Source organism: Misgurnus anguillicaudatus, chromosome 5 (assembly GCF_027580225.2).
Source record: "Misgurnus anguillicaudatus chromosome 5, ASM2758022v2, whole genome shotgun sequence".
NCBI classification, from domain to species: domain Eukaryota; kingdom Metazoa; phylum Chordata; class Actinopteri; order Cypriniformes; family Cobitidae; genus Misgurnus; species Misgurnus anguillicaudatus.
In genome coordinates, this window is record NC_073341.2 from 16,860,423 (window position 1) to 16,871,696 (window position 11,274).

Consider the following 11,274-nt stretch of genomic DNA (forward strand, 5'->3'; position numbering starts at 1 on the left):
CAAATTTGGTTCAATTGTTATGAAATTTGGCACAGGTGAACTTTGGAGTGAGCCGCACAGAAATGACCGAACAGAATTTTGATATTTATCTTTGTTCAAAAGTAATAAATGCGCAAACTTAACGAGGTTGACGCAAAAATGGTTCTGAAGCTGTAGCTCGGCCATTCTTTGATCAATTGAAATGAAATTTGTTACACTTCATGTGGACCATGAACTTGGGGTTCATGCCAAATTTGGTGACAGCGCCACCTATGGGTCATGAGATATGAAAATAGGCTATTTTTGCCCATAACTTCTGAACTGTTTGTCAGAAAATTATGATCTTAATGTCTATGGATTGCTTACCTCATGCCGCATCTGTCGATGTGTATTATGCCGGGTTTGAACGAACCGCCTGTCCGCCATTTTGAAATTTCAGATAATTTGTTATATTTTTTTAACTATTGGACATATCCGCGCAAAAATTAGTAAGGAGCTTCGACATGATGTCCTGAAGGTACCTGGGAACTCAGAGTACAGCGCCACCTAGGGGTTATAAACTATAACAGTTCTTATGGAACTGCTTATAACTTCTGAATACTTTGTCTGATATGAATTTCTTTGTGAAATTGTATTCACTGGTTTATGCCGATTGCAACGATACCTCGTTTGTCATTTTCCAACATTCTGTTCATGTGTTATTGTAAAGCATATGGTAGATGATTTTTTCGCTACTCTTTTTACAAATTTTGTTTATTTTATGCCAAGTACTGCTCGTATAATGTTTGGAGCAATCCGCACAGAAATGACTGAACAGATTTTTGACATTCTGTTCTCTTTCTTAGAAATACCACTCCAAAGTTGACCGTGCCTGTAACATTGTCTATTTGTCATAGTAAATTAATGTGACTGTATATTACATTGTATAGCATTACTATACAGAATGATCTTCTTGTCTTCAATCTCACTTGAGCTTTTTGATTCTCATATACATTGTATTTCTGTTAGTTCTGCTCTGCACTGTCAGTTCTGCATCTGTGATGATTGGCATATGTCAATCCTTGCAGCACCTAAGCTGTTTTTTGCTTCCCCTTGAGCTGTGTTAACTGAGTTGGCATTCTGGTTAACCACTTGCCATGAGATTCTGAGGTCATGGGTTTGAATCCCATGTGCAGTGATTTTTTGTATTAACTTTTTTCTCACTTAAGTTTTGTGATTTTCATACTATACATTGTATTTCAGTTATTTGTGCTCTCTGTTGTCATTTCTACACTTTTGGTAATTGCTGGATATTAATGTTTACAGCTCTAAATTTCTATTCTATAGGTTGGACACACCAACTCAGTGGTTTAATCGTTTACTCAGTGGCGCATGCGTTAACTGCTGTGCTTTGGGAACCTGAGTTAATGGGTTCGAATTCCATGTGCGGTGGTTTTTGTCTTCACTTTTTTTCTCACTTAAGTTTTGTGATTTTCATACAATACATTGTATTTCAGTTATTTGTGCTCTCTGTTGTCATTTCTGCACGTTTGGTAATTGCTGGATATCAATGTTTACAGCTCTAAATCTCTATACTATAGCTTGGACACACCAACTCAGTGGTTTAATTGTTTACTCAGTGGTGCATGCAGTAAGTGCTGTGCTTTGGGAACCTGAGGTCATGGGTTCAAAACCCAGCTCTTACTTTCACTTATTGAGATTTCCTTTTGCGTTTCCTTTAACACGTTCTTCTCGACCTGTCTGGTTTTCCACACGTGTTATATTTTTGCCATCTTTTCTGTTGTTGCTCCGCACTGCAGTGGTTCTGCTTTGCATTTGCTTTGCTTCGGGTTCGGGCTCTGTATTGCGCGCTGTCTGCGCTTTGCGCATTTGCTGCGTCGTGTGGTTTTTGCTGTGCTTTGGGTCCTCATTGCGATGAAGGTGCTTGACCCCGCAATTGCTGCTTGCAGCTATATTTATTATATTTCTTCTTCCCCAATGGGAGTCTATGGCAGCCCTATGAACCGTACATAGGAAAATGAAACAAATTTGGCACACTTGTAGTGGTCCTAAATTGTCATGTGACCAACTATGGGGTCTCTAGCATTAACTCTATAGCGCCACCAGCACTTCAAAAATTCAATATTCAAATGGTTGTAACTGTAGAATAATTTGATCAACAAGAACTCTACATAGTACATCTGATTACTCTCCTCACGCTCAACGAACAATGAATACAATGAACACCTTACATTAAGACTCCACCCATTACAGTAGCGGCCATTTTGAAAAGTACAGTATTTTGTTTTTTCGTCACTACTTTTGCAGCGTTCATTGCATTGTTACGCATTTTGGCACAGATAATGTTTGGACCAAGCCGCAGAGAAATGACCAAACAGAATTTTGATTTTTATCTTTGTTCAAAAGTAATAAATGCGTAAATTTTTCAATGTCGACCCAAAATTGGTTCTGAGTCATTATCTCGGTCATTCTTTGATCAATTGAAATGAAACTTGGTACCCTTCATAAGGACCATGAACTGGGGTACCATGCCAAATTTGAGGACAGCGCCACCTATGGGTCATGAGATATGAAAAATGGCTATTTTTTCCCATAACTATTGAAAAGTTTGATAGAAAATTATGATCTTGGTGTCTATGGATTCCTTGGCTGTCGATATATATTATGCCGGAAATGACCGAACCGCCAGTCCACTATTTTGAATGTTGTTTTAAATTGGGATAACTACTATTCTATATAATGTATCGGCACAAAAATCGGTAGGAAGCATCGGTATGATGTCCTGAAGGTACCTGGGAAATCTGAAGACAGCGCCACCTAGGGTTCATAAACTATATAAAACAGCCCATAACTTCTGAAAACTTTGTCTGATATTCATTTTCTTTGTGAATTTTTATTCACTGGTTTATGTCGATTGCAACGATGTCTCATTTGTCAGTTTTCAACATTCTGTTCATATCTTATTTCATAGCATATGTGAAGTAGTTTTTTCGCTACTACTTTTGCAAATTAAGTCTATTTTATGCCAGGCTCTGCTCACATAAACTTTGGAGCAATCCGCACAGAAATGACCAAACACATTTTTGATATTCTCTGCCATTCCCGAGAAATACCCGTCCAAAGTTGACTGTCCCTGTGACATTGTCTCTTTGTCATATTAAATTATTATGACTGTATTATAACATGTTGTGCATTCCTATACATGTTTTTCTTGACTTAAACTTGAACTCTTCTCACTTAAACTATCTGATTCTCATATAAATTGTAATTTTGTTATTTCTGCTCTGCAATGTCATGTCTGCACCTTCCTTCCTCCATTTGAATGCTTGCAGCTCTGAAAACCTTGGCTGGCTACACTGCCTGTGTAGCTCAGTCTATTAAATCGCATGCATCAAAACTCAGAGATTAAGGGTTCAAATCCCGGCTGATGCATGTGTTATGTTTTTCTATTAATATTTGTTTTGAGTTTATTCTCACCTATTATTCTCAACCAGTCTGTTTTCCATGTTCTGCACGGCTTGCAATTTGGTGGCCAAGCATCATCACCAGTTCAAAAATGCAGTAGCGGCCATTTTAAAAAGTACAGTATTCAGTTTTTTTGCTACTACTTTTGCAGTGTTTGTTGAATTGTTACACAATTTGGCTTAGATTATCTTTGGACCGAGCCACATAGAAATGACCAAACAGAATTTTGATATTTATCTTTGTTCAAAAGTAATACATTTGTCAACAGGAATAACTTTTAAACCATTTAATCAACTAAACTTCTACGGAGAATATTTGATGTGGTAATCTATGTCTTCCCAGTAGCTCAACCAAATGCGTGATGGGCATGAAATCCAGAGGTTGCGGGTTCAATTCCATAGAGGGCAGCAATTAAAATGGTTGACAAATTTGTGTCATGTAGAGTCAAATGTTCATACAGGTTTGACTACCTACAGGGGATTTAAAAAAATATTATCTTCTTGAGAAAAATCTCTCCAAACTTGAACATACACATTGTCACTACAGCAATCTAGCTTAAGCAGATGTCTGTATGTATGTCTCCCCTGTAACTCAACCAGATGAGTGACAGGCATGAAACCTGGAGATCATGGGTTCAAATCTTGGCTAGGGCAGCAATTGAAGTCTCTTACTTTAGAGTCAAAAGCTTCAATTCATTATTTGTATTTTACTTTATTATTTTTACAGGTATTATTTCGTTTGTGCTCTTTTGGTTTAAGTCTCATGTGTAACATGTATGATGCTTTGATGGTTCAATTGTTTTCTAGGTCAGCATTGGACTAATCGGTCCTTCTTTCAGCATGCAAATAAATATTATACTTCAAAATTTTTATTTTTTCATTATGTTCATTCTCATCTCTGAGTCCTGTGTGCTGATAGTTCCCATAAATATCTGCTACATTGCATTCTTCAATTGCATGTCCTTTCAGCTTCGTTGCGTGTTGCAGGACCATTGTTGCTTGGCCCCGTATCGCTGTCTACAGCTATATTTTCTATTTTGATTATATTGTTAACTTAATAAACCTCAAACAAACATGTATACATTTGTCCTCACATTCTTTACTGTAGTTCACTCTCAGATTCCTGCATAAAGGCTCATTATGCAGCTCATTATGCAGCTCATTATGCAAGCCTTTGTTTGCTAGCTGTCAATCAATCCTTCTCGCATACGGCCACTCTAAACAAAAAGTGTCTTACCATTTCTAAATCAATACATTGTTTTATGTGACTAAGTAAGCAGGGTGATTTTCACATCATTTAAAAGAAAAAACTCTAGACTACTAGATTCTGTTTAGGGAAGTCTTGTTAAAACATGTTTAGTATGGGTTTTTTGGACTTATATCAGTGACTTAAAAATTTAGTTTTTTTAAAAACCACGCATAAATATTTTTTCTCTCAAAAATACAAACATGTACATACATGTAGCTCATATAATATTTTAGCCCAGTTTGTGCTGAACGCAGTGGTATGAGACACTTGCCATTATTATGTTTTAAAGCAACTGAAAAAAGACCAAATGTAAGAGCATGTCAGAACCTCTGAGAGTGTCCCAAAATGGTCGGACCCCAGAGGGTTAATGTTTCTCTTGTACACAGTATTGCAAGAAATATGGGCCAAAAGAAAAGGTGGTGTATTGTGTAGTAAAATTGGCCCATACAAAGTGTTCACGTGGGATGTCGATCGCCTCAGACCTGGAGAAAGGCTTGAAAGTGAAGTAGGTGATGCAAGTCATACCTGTTTCTACATTGTTAAAAAGACAGTAAATAACTGAACTTTGTTCTCTTTTGTTTAGGTAATCAATGCATATCTGACTTTGCTGATATGTCATTGATTCCTTTCAGGCCACAAACATCTGGAAGGGCAATGGCAGTTCTATGAAGAGGGTTTTTGAATTCTGCAATTAAATCTTTCATGTCATCTGAGATGTAGTATAATGAACATTAACAGTATTTTATGTATCTGGACTGCAGCTGAATCCAGATGAATACGATGTACTGATTGGGTCCATTAATGAGAACCACCACTGGACACTTCTGGTCTGTTTCTTTCCATTCTGAACTTATAACATTTTAGAAACATCAGTGAAAGAATTTGGTGCCTGATTCATTCTTTCATTATCATTTTACAGGTGATATATCCTAAGGAATGGCGTATTTTATACATTAACTCATTGGGGGAAAACCGTACTAAATTGCTTCAGTGCGAAAAGGCTGTAAGGTCAGCTAAAATATGCCAACCATGTGATTATTTCTTATTTGTTGGTCTGACTGTTAACTTGTATTGACATTATAAATACTTTTGAACCCAACAAAGCAAATTTACGGACACAAGGGGAAAGGTTGGAAAGTTGAAATGTTCCACTGTACCGCACTGCTTCCAACAGGACGGCAATTCATGTGGTGTATTTGTCTGTAAAGTAAGTTGCTGTTATGCATAGTATGTAATATTTCACATGTGAATTAATGTGTTTAAGTTTTCTTGTCCTTATGTTTTAGTTTGCAGAAGCTATTCTCACAGGTGGCAGTTTCCAGTTTGCAAGCACAGCAGACAACATTTCCTTGCTACGCCAACAGATAGGCCTCTGTCTGCTACAAGGAAGTGGTATATATTACCTACACACACACACACACACACACACACACACACACACACACACACACACACACACACACACTTAATATTCTAACCTTATGTGCATCAAATTGATGCCTTCTATTCCACAGATGATCTGTCCGAATTATGTTTGTCATGTGGAGACCAACATTGTTTCACAGATGACATTGAGGACTGTTGGGTGTGTTACAGTTTTTTACAATCACTTTGCTACTATTTTCAGAACCTTGATGTCATTTTTCACAACTCTAGATACAAAACTCAAAACGGTAATCACTTGTAACACAGGCTGTCTAGTGTTCAAAACATTGCATTGTGCATTCACATCTTTAAAGACATCTTGCACTTGCACAATCATTGTTTCAAAACACAAATTTACTGTGAAATACCATGGAAACATAACTATAGATCACCCACACACAAGCAACTGATAGTTTCACTAAGTAATTGTTTGTACAATCATTAAGTATTGTAGAACAAAATTGGTGATACAGATTTCATTATGGTACATGTAGAGCAAATACATATCTGTAAAAGTACTGCAGTAGTAGAGAGAATACGACAGACACATTGGAATCATTGAACAAAGTTTGTAAAGTATTGATGAAAACACTACAGTACAATCACAACATATTTCACAATCTGCACTCAATCATTAGTAACAAGTTGGCAGAATTGGACAAGCAATTACAAGGGCCTGCATCTATACAGTACAGTGATAATTGGTTCATGCTCCATGCTTATTGGTTACAATGAACCTCATTATCTTGAAACTTTCATGATTTTCAGTAAACATGGAAGATTCTTTGTCTGTTTCCATACAACTATTACGAATAATGCAACAGTTACTTATCATTTTGGGCAGTTGTATTGATTGATAGTTAGATCATTGTAAGAAAATGAATAGACACTTATTTGAAATGTGATGTGTGAATAGCCTTTTGAAACAGTAGTACTTTGATGTTAAGTTGTGTCATATTGAACATGTGATTTTGGTTGAATGAACAAATGATCCAAGTTTTATGTGTATTGTATCCAAGCAATTGAGAAAAGAGTTAAGAGTTTTGAAAAATGTGCATTTTGATCTTTGGTTGTGAGTTTTGTGTCTAGAGCTGCGAAAAATGACATCAATGTTCTGAAAATAGTAGCAAAGTGATTGTAAAAAACTGTAATAAGCAGTATGCTCTACACATTTTTACCTTGCATTAAAACATGTTGTCATGTGTGTTTTTTTTTCTTTTTCAGATTCAGTGTGACTGTTGCAGTAGTTGGTTCCACTGGGAATGTGTAAACCAACCCAGTCTGTCTAATGTATTTGTTTGTCACGGATGCCGATTTTGAATTTGGTTTAATTGTATTTTTGTTAGTCATTTTGGTTTGTAATGGATGGCAACTTTTGAAATTACGTTAAGCTTAATGTATATATGTTATGTATTTAAGCAATAAATACAATACTTTTAAGTTCATTTGTGTGTGTTTGTTTTAAGGACTGACAAGCTATTTTGTTTGGCCTACGAATTGTAAACGTCCTTATATAGCTGGTATACCTTTTTGGTCTGTCTCATCCTATTTTCATAGCACACAGGTATATACTTTGAAAAAAATATTTCAGCTGTTCAGAACAACATGGGTCTTGCATTTAGATAAGCTTTTCAAATATGTGTCTAAAACTTTTCCTTTCATTAACATGTTTAATTCACCAGGGAAACATGAGTACACGACTATGTCATGAAAATCTGTCCTTCATACGTGATTTTATGTTTTTGACCATGATAAGATGCTATTGCAAATCTGAATGCATTACAATAACTGCAACGGCTTATTTGTGACAGGCCCTTTAAAGTGAAACAGCGTTTAAAAACTGACAATAAGCAACACAACAACAGAGAACATTTCAAAGTGTTTATTTGATCATTCAGTTAGCTTTACTGCAGATCATTATTGTGAAAGTTATGATGCATTAAAATACACTACAGTTTAGGAGAACTTCAAAAGACAGGACAAAGACAAACGAGGAACAAGAGAAATGTGCTCGATCTGTGCACTTATCACACGCGTAAGTTAAACAGCATAAACGATGTTTTGTAGCCATGACAAAGCGTTTTGATAAAATTATTTGCCCAAAGCGCGCATTAGCCTAAATTGTAAAAAAAAAGAAACACATTTGTACATCTAAATGGAACGTATGACAATTCGGCTTCATTACCTTAGAGAACTAACCCGTCAAACAAGAGTTGAAACAAATATAATGACCATTCCATGCGATCGCTCGCAGTACAAAATCCGTGCCCATCTCGTGAAGCAACCTCATGAATATGCATGTATGCTCCGCCCATTGGGACAGTTTTTCACGGGGACAGAATTTCACACAACACCGGCACCACGCTACAGCAGCTGCGGTGGCAGCCTCTTGTTCCTCAATCATCCGTAACTGTTCCTCGTTGTATTGCGGCTAGTACAGGTACCACGACCATCAGATTCGAGCAACAGCGAGGCGCACAGCGAGAGCACGTAAAACCACCAGACCGGCCCCACCTCGGCTACAGCAGCCGCGGTGGCAGCCTCTTGTTCCTCGATCATCCATTCTGCTCCTCGTTGTATTGCGGCTCGTACAGGTAACCACGACCATCAGATTCGAGCAACAGGTCATCCTGAGCAACAAAATCCCCTTCTGCCATTCGTTTTCAAAACTACACTCTGCCGTCTTTTTTGCACAACCAGAATACAGATATCTCTCCTCTCACGGGGACATGAGGTAGGGAAACACGGTCATTCAGAAATACTGCCAGGTTTCTACTGATACAAAGCTGAATGCTAAATTGGTGAAGTATTCCTTTTAGTGAAACCAAGGGTTATGCTCAGTTCAGTGAAGCAGGCTGGTGGCAGACATCCAGCTGTGTTGGTGTGCAGCGCATATGACTTCTATCCCAAAACGATCAAACCTGTGACATCTTGTGTGACCTCCACCGAGGAGCTGGCTGATGGGAACTGGTACTATCAGATCCACTCCCATCTGGAGAGAAGATCTCATGTATGGTGGAGCACGCCAGCTTCAAACAGCCCATGATCTATGATTGGGGTAAGAGAAAAGACTTACAAATGTTGACATACTATACATGAAAATGATATTAATGGCTATGTTATACTCCTTTGCTGGAGTTTGATATAAATAAAATTGTTATTGGGGCATCTGGTCGGGTGCTGGGAATTGTCAGGAGCTGCAGGACTCATTTACTACATAAAGAAATCATCAGGTCAGTGAATATGAGAACAGCACATAGTGATATTAAGTCACCCTCATTATAACTATATCAAATGATAATGTTGTGTTATTACTTTGTTGGCAGGGATGATATGGGTACCATAAACACAGGACGTCGGATAGACGTGCAGATCATTTCTATATTGGGTCCGTCGGTCCATGACCAATTCTGGACATCTTTTCGACGTCCAAACTAGGTCCACTACTTGGACGTCCAACCACGACCCTACTTGGACGTCATATTTACGGGCAACATTTGACGTTTGAACTTGGTAATTTTTTGGACGTTATTTGGACGTCATATTTACGGCAACATTTCACGTTTGAACTGGGTAATTTTTTAGACGTCATTTGGACGTCATTTTTACGGGCAACATTTGACGTTTGAACTTGGTAATTTTTTGGACGTCATTTGGACGTCATATTTACGCAGAGATGTATAAAGTACTAGGGACCCAGACTTGAGTAACAGTACAAGTGCTCTATCAAAAAAGTGACTTGAGTAGAAGTTAAGGTGCTCTTTAGGCACAGCACTTAAGTGGAACTACTAAAGTATTAAACATGTTTTGTACTTAAGTATTGCAAGTAGTTTATTTTAAAATATACTACTCCACAGTGTTGGGCAAGTTACTTCCAAAGTGTAATACATTATATATTACAAATTACTGTCATTTGAAAGTAATTAGTTACATTACAATATTACTGTCTCTGAACTGTAATGAGTTACACTACTTTTGCGTTACTTTTGAGTTACTTTCATCAAAAGAACAGAAGTATGACCAGGCATTATAAAATGTTAAAATGTAGTTTGTTGCTGCTTATAAATCTAGAAGTTATGTGTTGGCCCTCGAGCTTTGAATAGGCAAAGTGAAGACTTATGGCAAAATACAGTAACAATTACTGTCATAATCATAAACATAGACAAATGATCTGGTAAAAGTCTGGTAAATTATGGTACACATACCAAACACAATAGAGCCCACTATAATGCAACCTATAGCCTAATAACATGGTAAGACACGCAACCTCTTTTCATTTCTATTCTTTTGATCACTTTTAATTCAGATTCACAGCACAAACCTGGCATGCACTGGGTTGACACAACTTATCAAAAAGTCCTATTGGCGGATTAGGCCTCAAGGAATACAGCTCATTTCAGTCCAATAGGATTACATGTAGGCTAACATATAATTGCTTAATAAAACAAACAAACAGAGGAGCACTGCTTTTTGCCAAACAATGAATATAGGTTCCCATACAAAGGCTGGTAAAAACTTTAAACAGTGATGTTTAAATGTACTATTTGTTTAAGTCTTCACTAATGTTATGTTGTAGTTTAGGTTGCTGTTTGTAATAAAACTGTAGATAGCATAGGAATAGCCTAGCACTGTAATCATAGCAAAGCTTACCTTGTCATTGCTGGTGTGATATGGATTTTACTGGCAACATTTGTAAAAGTCTCTTTACTTCTGAGGTTCAAGCAGCACAGGAGACCGATAGAAACTTTCTGTTGCTCTTACTTAGTGCTCTTATTCGCAAAATTATGCGTGTGCGGCGCTACCGGACCTGATTGCGACCACTTTATTCAATGCTTATAATACAGCCGCAGACTTCCCAGATTCGGCTCTTTAAGAAACATCTCTATATTTGACGCGCACCGCGTCCAAATCGCATTTCAAATACAAAGTTAAAGAACTTGTTGCATACAGCACGTGGAAATAGACATACGCTGCGTCTCAAACCGCCTACTTCCATACTATATAGTAGGCAAAGAGTACAAGAAGCAGTGCTTTTCGCCCACTATATAGTATGGAAGTATGCGGTTTGGGACGCAGCCATTTACACAGCTTTTTCATGTGTGGATGCTGGTCGCGCGCATTGGTCAAAAATAAAAATTTAAAATAACACGGTCTAAT

At 37.4% G+C, this 11,274-nt stretch overlaps 1 pseudogene; it reads left to right on the top strand.

Annotated features, from left to right (window-relative positions):
- The window catches only part of LOC129414931 (H-2 class II histocompatibility antigen, I-E beta chain-like), a 131,728-nt pseudogene extending 122,270 nt beyond the window's left edge, over positions 1–9,458 (top strand).
- The last annotated feature ends 1,816 nt before the right edge of the window (positions 9,459–11,274 follow it).